This window comes from Salvelinus alpinus, chromosome 10 (assembly GCF_045679555.1).
Source record: "Salvelinus alpinus chromosome 10, SLU_Salpinus.1, whole genome shotgun sequence".
Lineage (NCBI taxonomy): Eukaryota > Metazoa > Chordata > Actinopteri > Salmoniformes > Salmonidae > Salvelinus > Salvelinus alpinus.
In genome coordinates this window covers 20,836,039-20,851,149 of record NC_092095.1, presented here as the reverse complement: position 1 = coordinate 20,851,149, position 15,111 = coordinate 20,836,039, and the positions used below count along the sequence as shown (strand labels likewise).

General features: G+C 47.8%; 1 pseudogene; it reads left to right on the top strand.

The window, feature by feature from the left end:
* Positions 1–125: 125 nt before the first annotated feature.
* Positions 126–12,291, top strand: LOC139532907 (protein phosphatase 1 regulatory subunit 42-like; annotated as a pseudogene).
* Positions 12,292–15,111: the final 2,820 nt, after the last annotated feature.

Sequence of the window (15,111 nt, the reverse complement as noted above, 5' to 3'; positions counted from 1 at the left end):
TTGTGGAAAGACTCCAATGACATTTATTTTCCTTTGACTTTACTCTTTACAGCTAGCTTATTCACTTCCCTTTTTCAGACGTTTCTGGTGGTTGTTCTGTGAACGCTTGGCTGAAGCTGAAAAGCATCCACTCTGAGGCAGGGTCTGTGACGAGCAATCATGGTCCGCCTCACCATGGATCTGATTGCCAAATCCAGCTACCATTTGAAAAACAAGAGAAGCTACTCCCTCCCAATGTACCTCAAGAAACTCACTCACCTGAACTTCTCTAACAAGAACACAGTGGACATTGTAAGTACGATACTACAGTTACCAAAATTAATATAGGCCAGCTATGTTTTGTTTCTGTGCTTCTCTCTTTTAGCTTCTAATGCGCAGGACGTTGGTGGCACCTTCATTGGGGAGGACGAGCTTGTGGTCATGGCTGGAGTGGAATAGATGGAATGGTATGAAATACATCAAACACATGGTTTCCTTGTTGTTTGATGCCATTCCATTTGCTCCGTCCTCCCCTCAGCAGCCTCCAATGTTCTAATGGTAGGGAAATCTTCTTTGTTTGTGAACGTATGTGTTGCAGGAAGATCTCTCCATGTGCAGAAACCTTATAGTCCTCTACCTGTACGACAATAAGATCACCCAGATCTGCAACTTGGGCTTTGCCTCAAACCTCACACACCTATACATGCAGAGCAACAACATCTCTCACGTAGATAACCTCTCCGACCTGCAGGAGCTCTCCAAGCTGTGAGTAGGAGCTTGTCCTGTCTATCCAGTTGAAATGTTTTTCACTGTCTGTGTTAAAGCTTTGGCGTTACATTCATCTGTTTTTCACTGTCTGTGTTCAAATGTCCATGTTTCTCCATTCCTGGGTGTTTGTCTTTCCGTGCATGTGTGTACATCTCAATCTTATGTTTGTGTGTGTGTCTCTCTCTGTGCCATATCAGCTACCTGGAGGGAAACAGCATCACGGTGGGGGGGGGTTAGAGGAGCTGAAGGAGTTCTACCTGGAGGGAAACAGCATCACGGTGGTGGGGGGGTTAGAGGAGCTGAAGGAGTTCTACCTGGAGGGAAACAGCATCACGGTGGTGGGGGGGGGGGGGGGTTAGAGGAGCTGAAGGAGTTCTACCTGGAGGGAAACAGCATCACGGTGGTGGGGGGGTTAGAGGAGCTGAAGGAGTTCTACCTGGAGGGAAACAGCATCACGGTGGTGGGGGGGTTAGAGGAGCTGAAGGAGTTCTACCTGGAGGGAAACAGCATCACGGTGGTGGGGGGGTTAGAGGAGCTGAAGGAGTTCTACCTGGAGGGAAACAGCATCACGGTGGTGGGGGGGTTAGAGGAGCTGAAGGAGTTCTACCTGGAGGGAAACAGCATCACGGTGGTGGGGGGGTTAGAGGAGCTGAAGGAGTTCTACCTGGAGGGAAACAACATCACGGTGGTGGGGGGGTTAGAGGAGCTGAAGGAGTTCTACCTGGAGGGAAACAGCATCACGGTGGTGGGGGGGGTTAGAGGAGCTGAAGGAGTTCTACCTGGAGGGAAACAGCATCACGGTGGTGGGGGGGTTAGAGGAGCTGAAGGAGTTCTACCTGGAGGGAAACAGCATCACGGTGGTGGGGGGGGGGGGGGTTAGAGGAGCTGAAGGAGTTCTACCTGGAGGGAAACAGCATCACGGTGGTGGGGGGGTTAGAGGAGCTGAAGGAGTTCTACCTGGAGGGAAACAGCATCACGGTGGTGGGGGGGGGGTTAGAGGAGCTGAAGGAGTTCTACCTGGAGGGAAACAGCATCACGGTGGTGGGGGGGTTAGAGGAGCTGAAGGAGTTCTACCTGGAGGGAAACAGCATCACGGTGGTGGGGGGGTTAGAGGAGCTGAAGGAGTTCTACCTGGAGGGAAACAGCATCACGGTGGGATGGGAGGGTTAGAGGAGCTGAAGGAGTTCTACCTGGAGGGAAACAGCATCACGGTGGTGGGGGGGTTAGAGGAGCTGAAGGAGTTCTACCTGGAGGGAAACAGCATCACGGTGGTGGGGGGGTTAGAGGAGCTGAAGGAGTTCTACCTGGAGGGAAACAACATCACGGTGGTGGGGGGGGGTTAGAGGAGCTGAAGGAGTTCTACCTGGAGGGAAACAGCATCACGGTGGTGGTGGTGGGGGGGAAGGGGGTTAGAGGAGCTGAAGGAGTTCTACCTGGAGGGAAACAGCATCACGGTGGTGGGGGGGTTAGAGGAGCTGAAGGAGTTCTACCTGGAGGGAAACAGCATCACGGTGGTGGTGGTGGGGGGGGGGGTTAGAGGAGCTGAAGGAGTTCTACCTGGAGGGAAACAGCATCACGGTGGTGGGGGGGTTAGAGGAGCTGAAGGAGTTCTACCTGGAGGGAAACAGCATCACGGTGGTGGGGGGGTTAGAGGAGCTGAAGGAGTTCTACCTGGAGGGAAACAGCATCACGGTGGTGGGGGGGTTAGAGGAGCTGAAGGAGTTCTACCTGGAGGGAAACAGCATCACGGTGGTGGGGGGGGTTAGAGGAGCTGAAGGAGTTCTACCTGGAGGGAAACAGCATCACGGTGGGTGGGGGGGTTAGAGGAGCTGAAGGAGTTCTACCTGGAGGGAAACAGCATCACGGTGGTGGGGGGGGGGAAGGGGGTTAGAGGAGCTGAAGGAGTTCTACCTGGAGGGAAACAGCATCACGGTGGTGGGGGGGTTAGAGGAGCTGAAGGAGTTCTACCTGGAGGGAAACAGCATCACGGTGGTGGGGGGGGGGGGGGTTAGAGGAGCTGAAGGAGTTCTACCTGGAGGGAAACAGCATCACGGTGGTGGGGGGGTTAGAGGAGCTGAAGGAGTTCTACCTGGAGGGAAACAGCATCACGGTGGTGGGGGGGGGGGTTAGAGGAGCTGAAGGAGTTCTACCTGGAGGGAAACAACATCACGGTGGTGGGGGGGTTAGAGGAGCTGAAGGAGTTCTACCTGGAGGGAAACAGCATCACGGTGGTGGGGGGGTTAGAGGAGCTGAAGGAGTTCTACCTGGAGGGAAACAGCATCACGGTGGTGGTGGGGGGGTTAGAGGAGCTGAAGGAGTTCTACCTGGAGGGAAACAGCATCACGGTGGTGGGGGGGTTAGAGGAGCTGAAGGAGTTCTACCTGGAGGGAAACAGCATCACGGTGGTGGGGGGGGTTAGAGGAGCTGAAGGAGTTCTACCTGGAGGGAAACAGCATCACGGTGGTGGGGGGGGTTAGAGGAGCTGAAGGAGTTCTACCTGGAGGGAAACAGCATCACGGTGGTGGGGGGGTTAGAGGAGCTGAAGGAGTTCTACCTGGAGGGAAACAGCATCACGGTGGTGGGGGGGGGTTAGAGGAGCTGAAGGAGTTCTACCTGGAGGGAAACAGCATCACGGTGGTGGGGGGGTTAGAGGAGCTGAAGGAGTTCTACCTGGAGGGAAACAGCATCACGGTGGTGGGGGGGTTAGAGGAGCTGAAGGAGTTCTACCTGGAGGGAAACAGCATCACGGTGGTGGGGGGGGGGGGGTTAGAGGAGCTGAAGGAGTTCTACCTGGAGGGAAACAGCATCACGGTGGTGGGGGGGTTAGAGGAGCTGAAGGAGTTCTACCTGGAGGGAAACAGCATCACGGTGGTGGGGGGGTTAGAGGAGCTGAAGGAGTTCTACCTGGAGGGAAACAGCATCACGGTGGTGGGGGGGTTAGAGGAGCTGAAGGAGTTCTACCTGGAGGGAAACAGCATCACGGTGGTGGGGGGGTTAGAGGAGCTGAAGGAGTTCTACCTGGAGGGAAACAGCATCACGGTGGTGGGGGGGGGGGGGGGTTAGAGGAGCTGAAGGAGTTCTACCTGGAGGGAAACAGCATCACGGTGGTGGGGGGGTTAGAGGAGCTGAAGGAGTTCTACCTGGAGGGAAACAGCATCACGGTGGTGGTGGGGGGGGGGGAGGGGGTTAGAGGAGCTGAAGGAGTTCTACCTGGAGGGAAACAGCATCACGGTGGTGGGGGGGTTAGAGGAGCTGAAGGAGTTCTACCTGGAGGGAAACAGCATCACGGTGGTGGGGGGGGGGGTTAGAGGAGCTGAAGGAGTTCTACCTGGAGGGAAACAGCATCACGGTGGTGGTGGTGGGGGGAAGGGGGTTAGAGGAGCTGAAGGAGTTCTACCTGGAGGGAAACAGCATCACGGTGGTGGGGGGGTTAGAGGAGCTGAAGGAGTTCTACCTGGAGGAGAAACAGACATCACGGTGGTGGGGGGGGGGGGGGGGGGGTTAGAGGAGCTGAAGGAGTTCTACCTGGAGGGAAACAACATCACGGTGGTGGGGAGGTTAGAGGAGCTGAAGGAGTTCTACCTGGAGGGAAACAGCATCACGGTGGTGGTGGGGGGGGGGGGGGTTAGAGGAGCTGAAGGAGTTCTACCTGGAGGGAAACAGCATCACGGTGGTGGGGGGGTTAGAGGAGCTGAAGGAGTTCTACCTGGAGGGAAACAGCATCACGGTGGTGGGGGGGTTAGAGGAGCTGAAGGAGTTCTACCTGGAGGGAAACAGCATCACGGTGGTGGTGGTGGGGGGGAAGGGGGTTAGAGGAGCTGAAGGAGTTCTACCTGGAGGGAAACAGCATCACGGTGGTGGGGGGGTTAGAGGAGCTGAAGGAGTTCTACCTGGAGGGAAACACCATCACGGTGGTGGGGGGGTTAGAGGAGCTGAAGGAGTTCTACCTGGAGGGAAACAGCATCACGGTGGTGGGAGGTTAGAGGAGCTGAAGGAGTTCTACCTGGAGGGAAACAGCATCACGGTGGTGGGGGGGTTAGAGGAGCTGAAGGAGTTCTACCTGGAGGGAAACAGCATCACGGTGGTGGGGGGGGGGGGGGGTTAGAGGAGCTGAAGGAGTTCTACCTGGAGGGAAACAACATCACGGTGGTGGGGGGGTTAGAGGAGCTGAAGGAGTTCTACCTGGAGGGAAACAGCATCACGGTGGTGGTGGTGGGGGGAAGGGGGTTAGAGGAGCTGAAGGAGTTCTACCTGGAGGGAAACAGCATCACGGTGGTGGGGGGGTTAGAGGAGCTGAAGGAGTTCTACCTGGAGGGAAACAGCATCACGGTGGTGGTGGTGGGGGGGAAGGGGGTTAGAGGAGCTGAAGGAGTTCTACCTGGAGGGAAACAGCATCACGGTGGTGGGGGTTTTAGAGGAGCTGAAGGAGTTCTACCTGGAGGGAAACAGCATCACGGTGGTGGGGGGGGGTTAGAGGAGCTGAAGGAGTTCTACCTGGAGGGAAACAACATCACGGTGGTGGGGAGGTTAGAGGAGCTGAAGAAGTTCTACCTGGAGGGAAACAGCATCACGGTGGTGGGGGGGTGGAAGGGGGTTAGAGGAGCTGAAGGAGTTCTACCTGGAGGGAAACAGCATCACGGTGGTGGGGAGGTTAGAGGAGCTGAAGAAGTTCTACCTGGAGGGAAACAGCATCACGGTGGTGGTGGTGGGGGGGAAGGGGGTTAGAGGAGCTGAAGGAGTTCTACCTGGAGGGAAACAGCATCACGGTGGTGGGGGGGTTAGAGGAGCTGAAGGAGTTCTACCTGAGGGGAAACAGCATCACGGTGGTGGTGGTGGGGGGGAAGGGGGTTAGAGGAGCTGAAGGAGTTCTACCTGGAGGGAAACAGCATCACGGTGGTGGGGGGGTTAGAGGAGCTGAAGGAGTTCTACCTGGAGGGAAACAGCATCACGGTGGTGGGGGGGGGGGGGTTAGAGGAGCTGAAGGAGTTCTACCTGGAGGGAAACAACATCACGGTGGTGGGGAGGTTAGAGGAGCTGAAGAAGTTCTACCTGGAGGGAAACAGCATCACGGTGGTGGGGGGGGGGAAGGGGGTTAGAGGAGCTGAAGGAGTTCTACCTGGAGGGAAACAGCATCACGGTGGTGGGGGGGTTAGAGGAGCTGAAGGAGTTCTACCTGGAGGGAAACAGCATCACGGTGGTGGGGGGGGTTAGAGGAGCTGAAGGAGTTCTACCTGGAGGGAAACAGCATCACAGTGGTGGGGGGGTTAGAGGAGCTGAAGGAGTTCTACCTGGAGGGAAACAGCATCACGGCGGTGGGGGGGTGAGAGGAGCTGAAGGAGTTCTACCTGGAGGGAAACAGCATCACGGTGGTGGTGGGGGGGGGGGGGGTTAGAGGAGCTGAAGGAGTTCTACCTGGAGGGAAACAGCATCACGGTGGTGGGGGGGTTAGAGGAGCTGAAGGAGTTCTACCTGGAGGGAAACAGCATCACGGTGGGAGGGGGGGTTAGAGGAGCTGAAGGAGTTCTACCTGGAGGGAAACAGCATCACGGTGGTGGGGGGGGGGGGGGGGGTTAGAGGAGCTGAAGGAGTTCTACCTGGAGGGAAACAGCATCACGGTGGTGGGGGGGTTAGAGGAGCTGAAGGAGTTCTACCTGGAGGGAAACAGCATCACGGTGGTGGGGGGGGATTAGAGGAGCTGAAGGAGTTCTACCTGGAGGGAAACAACATCACGGTGGTGGGGGGGTTAGAGGAGCTGAAGGAGTTCTACCTGGAGGGAAACAGCATCACGGTGGTGGGGGGGGGGGAGGAGCTGAAGGAGTTCTACCTGGAGGGAAACAGCATCACGGTGGTGGGTGGTTAGGGGAGCTGAAGGAGTTCTACCTGGAGGGAAACAGCATCACGGTGGTGGGGGGGTTAGAGGAGCTGAAGGAGTTCTACCTGGAGGGAAACAGCATCACGGTGGTGGGGGGGTTAGAGGAGCTGAAGGAGTTCTACCTGGAGGGCCAGAGACTGCCCAGTGGGGAGAAGCCACTCTTTGACCCCAGGACTCTCTTCTCCCTCGCTGTAAGACCCAATAACAAACCAATCACCAACCACATCCTACAGTAAATGAAATTGTTTCAGCTCATTTCACACCACAATTGGCAACTTAAATGCAGGTTGTGCGTGTGCACCAGGATTCCACCATTGATCTCATGTTGCTCTTAATCGGTAATGTCATCATTTCCATCTCTGAGTAATCAGACCGTATGTATATGTTCACAATCTGCATTATGTCCTTGTCTGGAAAAGGTCTCTCAGATTTCCGTAAGGAAACTGGTCCCTGTAAAAGCGGAGTTTGATGATGTTAAAGAGCTCTGTGGCACTTTCTGGTTTCACAGATCAACCAGGGCTGTTTACTCCTTAGACTCTGGTTAAACAAACTGCAAATCTCACATTCTTGTTTATTTTGATAATTAAAGAAATTGCAGCGCAAATGTAAGAGCTCCAGCTTTTTATCAATGGAACTGAAACTAAGATGAATACCAAATTTGAACAGGCGTATTTAATACAACAGCATTTAATAGAACCAAAGCAATCTATTGAACCATTTTACAGTGTTAATCAAGGATCAATAATATATACTGGTTCTAAATATTATTTAAGTAGTTGTTCAAATGTTTTGCCATTGTATTTACAAAGTAGATTATCTTTGCAGGAGTCTTTAGGTGTCTTGAATATCAACAGGAACAACATAGATGATGTCAGAGATCTTGCCGTTCTAAAGAAACATACATTTCTTTGCTGCAGACAACCAGCTACAGGACATGCAGGTACATTTCCTCATGAAAGCACTACTACTGATGGAACTAATACCAGTCGCCACTTACTCTACTCTTTACCAACGTGACAAAAGTGTCAACTGTGAGAATGTTGTGCGATCAAAATAATTACCCACATCACAGCAACTATGCGTGGCGTTGTGTATCAAAATCAATATGCTCGCTATAAGAGGATCAGGGTAACATGAACGTAGCAGCCCTGCCCTCTGTAAGTGATGTGTGAAATGATATGGAGAGCAGAGTGCTAAAGAACCAAATCTTGCAAATCTCGCCAGAGGTTCCCAGTCTCTGCGACTCGCACAGGGTCAGAATTATTCAACAAATCAGCGGCCTGGTCCCCCAGGACTGCCCTCGCTGACAGCTTTAAAACAAGCGCAAGTTTCTCTCCTTTCTTAGGAGGCTGATTTTTCCTCTTTCTCTGTGAGTCCAGCATTTGATACCTCCTCCCCAGCAGTACCACTGAACTTGATGGGAGATTCATTAAAAGCAAAGATATGGTTTCTGCTCGCTGTGTTGACCTTGAAAAACGACCTGCTGTGCGTTCCTGAGGCTCCACTTCTGAGGGATTAAAAAAAATCTCTATGGATCTGAAAGGCTTAATGGCTGAATTATTTTAAAAAAACATTTCGTGATCCACACTATAATGTCACTTTGGGACATGGCATTGAAAGCACACTGTTAGCGTGGGTAACATTGGCACTCAACATAAATGATATTCCACTGAGAAGAGCAGCCCTCTGCAGGTAATTGCTGTACATGTGTCAGAGGGAGCTTTCATGTTCTCATATTTAGTGGATATCTCCTTTAATTTATACAACCCCTCTGCCACTATTGATCCTGCAAAGACAGCACCATGAAGGATCAATCCCTCCTTCAGCCCAGTGTGGTCAGAATCCCCAGGAAGCATTATGGATTTTTAAAATAGATTATGACAGGCAGTCAGCCAGGGTGACAAATGGCCTGGTATCTACCGAGGCTGTTAGCACTGCACGAGGACCAGGGAGGACGGGGGAATCGAAGTGCTGGTCAAATACAGGTTCATAACTGGCCAATCATTAAGTCCAGTGAGGAACCAGGGCCCAGCAGCCCAGCACAGTGCTCATCCAGCCTAGGCCGCTCTAGTCTTCGCGCCCCCGCGTGGGGGGCAATTTGGCGCTGGGCCGCTCCTCGCCAGGGCCCTTGTGAGTGACGGCCCTGACACGATCATTTATCAAAGCCTGGGAGCGCGCCGCGCCGAGGGGTCCCCTCTGAACTGATTGCAGCGCGGGCTGGAAAAGTGGAAGCGCTTTGGCCGAGACAGGAAGGCAATGAACAATCAGAGCGTGTCCAGAGAGTATTCATATTTCCAGGCTTGGATTAATGTGCCTTTAGATAAACATACACTGCGGGGCAGGCAACACGCTTATTAGTCACATGACACCAGTGACTGTTTATTAAAACAAGCTGATGTGTTGTTTGCACCTTTTCTCTTGGACTTTGCTCTTGGCAGTACAACCTTTGAATCGTGTTGTTGTTTTTGCTGATAGTATGACTTTCCCACTGGAGAGTGGTTTGTTGATTACATTCATTGTATGACTTCTTATACATTGTTGAATGTACAGTCTGTAGATGCATTATAAATGGATACTTTCGAGTCCTCCATATTCACTTCCTCAAAGGTTGAAGTGCCACTTTGTTTCCACACTTTGTCACGTAAAGACTGTACAGAGACTCTACAATGGTATATAGTGTCCAACCTCTATACATTCGTAAGTACAGTATGTTCAACATAAGTATTTATCTTGTGTGCTTTCAGGATTTAGAGGGGGTGTTGAGTCAGTGGCCTCTGCTGCATCGAATGGATTTGAGTGGAAATCATGTCTGCCACAAACCAAAATACGGAGACAGGCTGATAACTGTGTGCAAAAGACTGGGTGAGTAAATGGCCGCTGGCCGCACACCGCCACCAAAATGACCGTAGGAATTGTATTATGCATTTTACATGAGGATGTTTCAAATAACTGATGCCTTTGACCTAATTCGCTACAATTGCAGAAAATATATCCGCTCTAAAACACATATGGTACGTAAATTAATTGTAGACGATAGTAATATTGTTTTTGTAGAGGAGTTCCATATTAACTGGAAAGCGTTGAAAGACGGCAAGAAAAAATGGAAAGATGAAAGAATGATGACCAGCCAGATCACCTATTCCTTTACTGGTAAGATAATGTACTGTTATATCCAGATCACCTATCCCTTTACAGGTAAGATAATGTACTGTTATATCCAGATCACCTATCCCTTTACTGGTAAGATAATGTACTGTTATATCCAAATCACCTATCCCTTTACTGGTAAGATAATGTACTGTTATATCTTTATGACCGGCCAGATCACCTATGCCTTTACTGGTAAGATAACGTACTGTTATATCCAGATCACCTATCCCTTTACGGGTAAGATAATGTACTGTTATATCCAGATCACCTATTCTTTACTGGTAAGATAATGTACTGTTTTATCCTGATCACCTATCCCTTTACTGGTAAGATAATATACTGTTATATCTTTATGACCGGCCAGATCACCTATGCCTTTACTGGTAAGATAACGTACTGTTTTATCCAGATCACCTATCCCTTTACTGGTAAGATAATGTACTGTTATATCCTGATCACCTATCCCTTTACAGGTAAGATAATGTACTGTTATATCCAGATCACCTATCCCTTTACTGGTAAGATAATGTACTGTTATATCCAGATCACCTATCCCTTTACTGGTAAGATAATGTACTGTTATATCCAGATCACCTATCCCTTTACTGGTAAGATAATGTACTGTTATATCCAGATCACCTATCCCTTTACAGGTAAGATAACGTACTGTTATATCCAGATCACCTATTCCTTCACTGGTAAGATAATGTACTGTTATATCCAGATCACCTATCCCTTTACGGGTAAGATAATGTACTGTTATATCCAGATCACCTATCCCTTTACAGGTAAGATAATGTACTGTTATATCTTTATGACCGGCCAGATCACCTATTCCTTTACTGGTAAGATAATGTACTGTTATATCCAGATCACCTATCCCTTTACGGGTAAGATAATGTACTGTTATATCCAAATCACCTATCCCTTTACTGGTAAGATAATGTACTGTTATATCTTTATGACCGGCCAGATCACCTATTCCTTTACTGGTAAGATAATGTACTGTTATATCCAGATCACCTATCCCTTCACTGGTAAGATAATGTACTGTTATATCCAGATCACCTATCCCTTTACTGGTAAGATAATGTACTGTTATATATTTTTGCATCCTTCTGATAATAGAGACATACAGAACAAATTTTTCAACCTCCATATTATTGACAGCAGTAATGAAGAACCTCTTATTACAAATATTTAAGAGACACTCAATTTGTCAGAACTTTAAAAAGTTAATATCCCATGTTACCGCCATACACTTTTCTCTAAGGTCCACCGCACCGCAGTCCCTACTTTGGTCCTGTTGTGTGTGTGTCCGAAGTATTGTCAGAACTGTGACAAGGTGTGTGTGTGTGTGTGTGTGTGTGTGTGTGTGTGTGTGTGTGTGTGTGTGTGTGTGTGTGTGTGTGTGTGTGTGTGTGTGTGTGTGTGTGTGTGTGTGTGTGTGTGTGTGTGTGTGTGTGTGTGTGTGTGTGTGTGTGTGTGTGTGACTTTGTTTGTGTTGCATCAGACTTCCACATGGGCCCCCATTCTTCATACAACTATAACTACGGCAACACCCTGGGCAAGAAGAATCCTCTGGAGGGGGCGACCCAGCAGGTAGGTCCACTCGGAACACTCACAACTGAACAGCGCAGCAATGAGGTACCGTAACAATCTATATTTCTATCATCCATATGAAACATTAATGAAAAAGAGATTGAACGAGTCAAAAACTTGCTGGATGTTGCATATTTATTAAAGGTCCAATGCAGTTGTTTTTTTTAAATCTCAAAATCATTTCTGGGTAACAGTTAAGTACCTTAATGTGTTTGTTTGTAAATGTAAAAGTAAAATGGTCAAAAAGAAACAAAAATGGCCTTTAAAAGGGGAAACAGTACAGTAATGGAAAAGTAGGAAGATAAAGTGGCAGCAGCAGCAAAGGTTTCAGATCAAGTATCATCATTGCCTGTCACCAATACAATCAATTAAATGGTCTCTTTGGTCATTTATTAGTACAGTTTTGTAATACATCCATATGGGACACAACATTGTGGAAACATTCAGTGTTTTTAGACTGTTCAATATGACAGATTTAGAATACAGTGGCTCTTCCCACCCATGTTTGATAATTGATTAATTTCTTCATTCATTCATTCATACAAAAGTTAGAGCCAAATATATATCTCAGTTTGAAAAAGAACGTGTATTTAGTTGGTATAAGTGATTTAAACATCAACATGTTTCACTTAACTGTTTGTTTCCTTTTGTATACATGCTTGACGAATGGCCTGCTATTTGTCAAATGCTTATTCTTTGGGGGCAAATAAACACTTTTCTTTCCTGCTGTCGGCCTGGGGTTGACCATCAGTACAATATAAAAAGTTCATACAGTGGCTTTCTCTTTAATAGCCAATATACATTGCTTTATACTTTTTCATACCATATCCCACTTAAACATGATTTAAAGAGGTTGATGGTCACTTACTGGTCAGCTTTCTCTCTGTTCTCCCAGGCCACGGAACCTGAAGAAAGTCTGAGGCCTGTGAGACAGACATGCCAGCTCTGCTAACACACACACACACTCTGATGACCCACTCACGTCTGACTCTTACCTTGCACACAACACATAGCCTACCACTGCTGTCGTCACACATTAGGAGAAGACCTGACCCCTGAAAAGATCACTAGTAATTTCGTTTTTTTAATATTTTATATTTTGTACATCAATGATAGTTGGTTTTGCCTGTTTGTTGTGTGTACTTAAGTGTACTTGATAAGAATGTTTAAAATACCTGGATTTTGGAGTGTAAGATTTTAGAGTGCGATGTGTTTATTTATGAATTCCCCTGAATGCCAAAGAAGGGTGTTTTCCTATGGTGTGTCCATGCTGGGAAGTCTCAATTACACTTTATAAAAGTTATTTATAGGATTTTTCAAATTACATCACCAATTTGGGAAGTTATATCCCATAACTCTATATCGAATAAATCCACATTATAAATCCAATCTGAATTTGTTTTATTCCAAATAAATCACTTGCAATAGCTTCAATTTGAGTTGTTACTATCTGGTGTCTTTGGCAGTCTATTTTGTCTGTTCCCGTTGTGTAAAGGACATGTTTTGTTGGACACCGACGGTATGTAATGATGTCAGATATATATTTATTTTTATTTAACTAGGCAAGTCAGTTAAGAACAAATTATGATTTACAATGACGGCCTATAACGGCCAAACCTGGATGACGCTGGGCCAATTGTGCGCTGCCCTATGGGACTCCCAATCACGGCCTGTTGTGATACAGCCTGGATTCGAACCAGGGTGTCTGTAGTGACGCCTCTAGCACAGTACCTTAGACCGCTGCGCCACTCGGGAGATATGCACTTGGTTGCGCACCATTGTCATTTTATAAGATTCTTGTAGAATAAATTGTGAATATTTTCATTTCAACAAAAGCCTTGGTTAATTGATCAACATTTATTAAAAACAAAAAAACTAATTTTAGATCATCAAATTTTATTCGTCACATGCTTCGTGAACAACAGTGAAATGCTTACTAACGGGCCCTTCCCAACAATGCAGAGAGAGAGAAAATAGAGAAATAATAGAAAAGTAATAACACGCAATAATAAAAGTTATAATAAATACACAATGAGTAAAGATAACGTGGCTATATACATGGGGTACCAGTACCGAGTAGAGGCGCAGGGGTACGAGGTAATTGAGGTAGATATGTACTGTACATATAATAAAGTGAGAGCTAGTAAACAGTATTGCAGCAACGGTTGTGATGAGTAAAAAAAAATGCAAACGGGGTCAATGAAGGTAGTCTGGGAAGCTATTTGGTTAAATGATTTAACTAACTATTTAGCAGCCTTGTGGCTTTGGGTAGAAGCTGTTCAGGGTCCTGTTGGTTCCAGTCGTGCATCGGTACCGCATGCTGTGCGGTAGCAAAGGACATATTAATTGCGTGATAGCCTAATGCATATTGCCTGCAGTCCCTCTCTCGTAATGTGTAAATAATTATTCAACACATCACAACCAACACAACAACTCCTCGCCGAGTGAGGAGTAATATTGGGCTGGTTATTGTATGCTGTAAATCTTGTATGCTCTAAGTCCCTGTCTAAATTCCCTGCGCACGGGCTTTTTAAAGTATGTCGAAGTATAACCCCTGAAAGATGTGGGGTAATTAGGGAATGAAGCTTACTTAACCCTTTTTGCTCTGCCTCATAATTAGTGGTCCTCCCCGAAGCAATTCTGTTACTCCATCCTAACAAAAACAATGTTTATTAAGAACCGTCTAATGATATAGCCTATATTATGAATACTTGCAATCATTCATTTGCCGACATCTCCGTTTGCGGACCCTGGAAATCAGTGATTAATTTATGAGTCGCAAGTATTTCCTCATGTAGGCCTGTGTTGATTGCATTGTTCAAAGTTTGTTTATTAGCCCTAGCTGTTTCATGGAAATCAGACTATTTTTCTACCTGCAACTCAAGGCACCCTGGCAATTAGTCAATTTTGCATATCACCTTACCCTCTAGTCATCTTGTCATCATGGTCTGCTGCAACCATTGGCGTCTGCAACATTAGCACCAAAATATTAGGGACTGTTTATTTGGGCATGTACCTGATATAGCCCCCTTGAAGCCTTTAGAAAGCAAAGCAGTGACCGAGCACTTGGGTAGGAAGGCAGGTATACCAGTTGACGACCCATATCAACGTAATAATACAGATGTCCCCTCTTTATTGACGTGACCATAATATGACAAAAATACATGGTTTGCTCACTAATGGTTTTGAGAGAAGTACCGTCCCCAAAATGGTGTTCGCTAGAAAAAATGCTGCCTCTGGTGTTGAAAAGGGGTCCATCCTCTCTCCCCTCTGACAGAAACAAGTTGTGAAAGGGAAAGAGCAGAGTCTCTCCCACTGCCAGGCAGTCTTAAGGGCTTATGATTAATTACTCCGGAGTCTAAGAGTTGTCAGCTCTTTGGGTATCCAATAAATTAGAAGCTCCTGAGAGTTTTACGCACACACTCAGGTGAGCACGCATGGACACGGACCACTGCGCACCTTTTTCCGCGGCCGCGCCTCTTTATAAAGATGATCTGTATTTGGAGCGGCAGGGCTACTCTTCTCCACCTCGTATTGTAGCAGCAGTGGAGTCTGTGTGGTGCACGATACCTCTCTGCATTGCCTTAATGTCGTTACTCAAGACGGCGTTTTGGGGGAAATTTGAAGGTAAGTTCTCCTTATTTTCATAGACGACATGGCTTGGAATACATTCAAAGTAATATTATTTTCAGAGGGTTATGAGGTGTTTTGATTTCTTGATAACAGCATCACCATCAAGC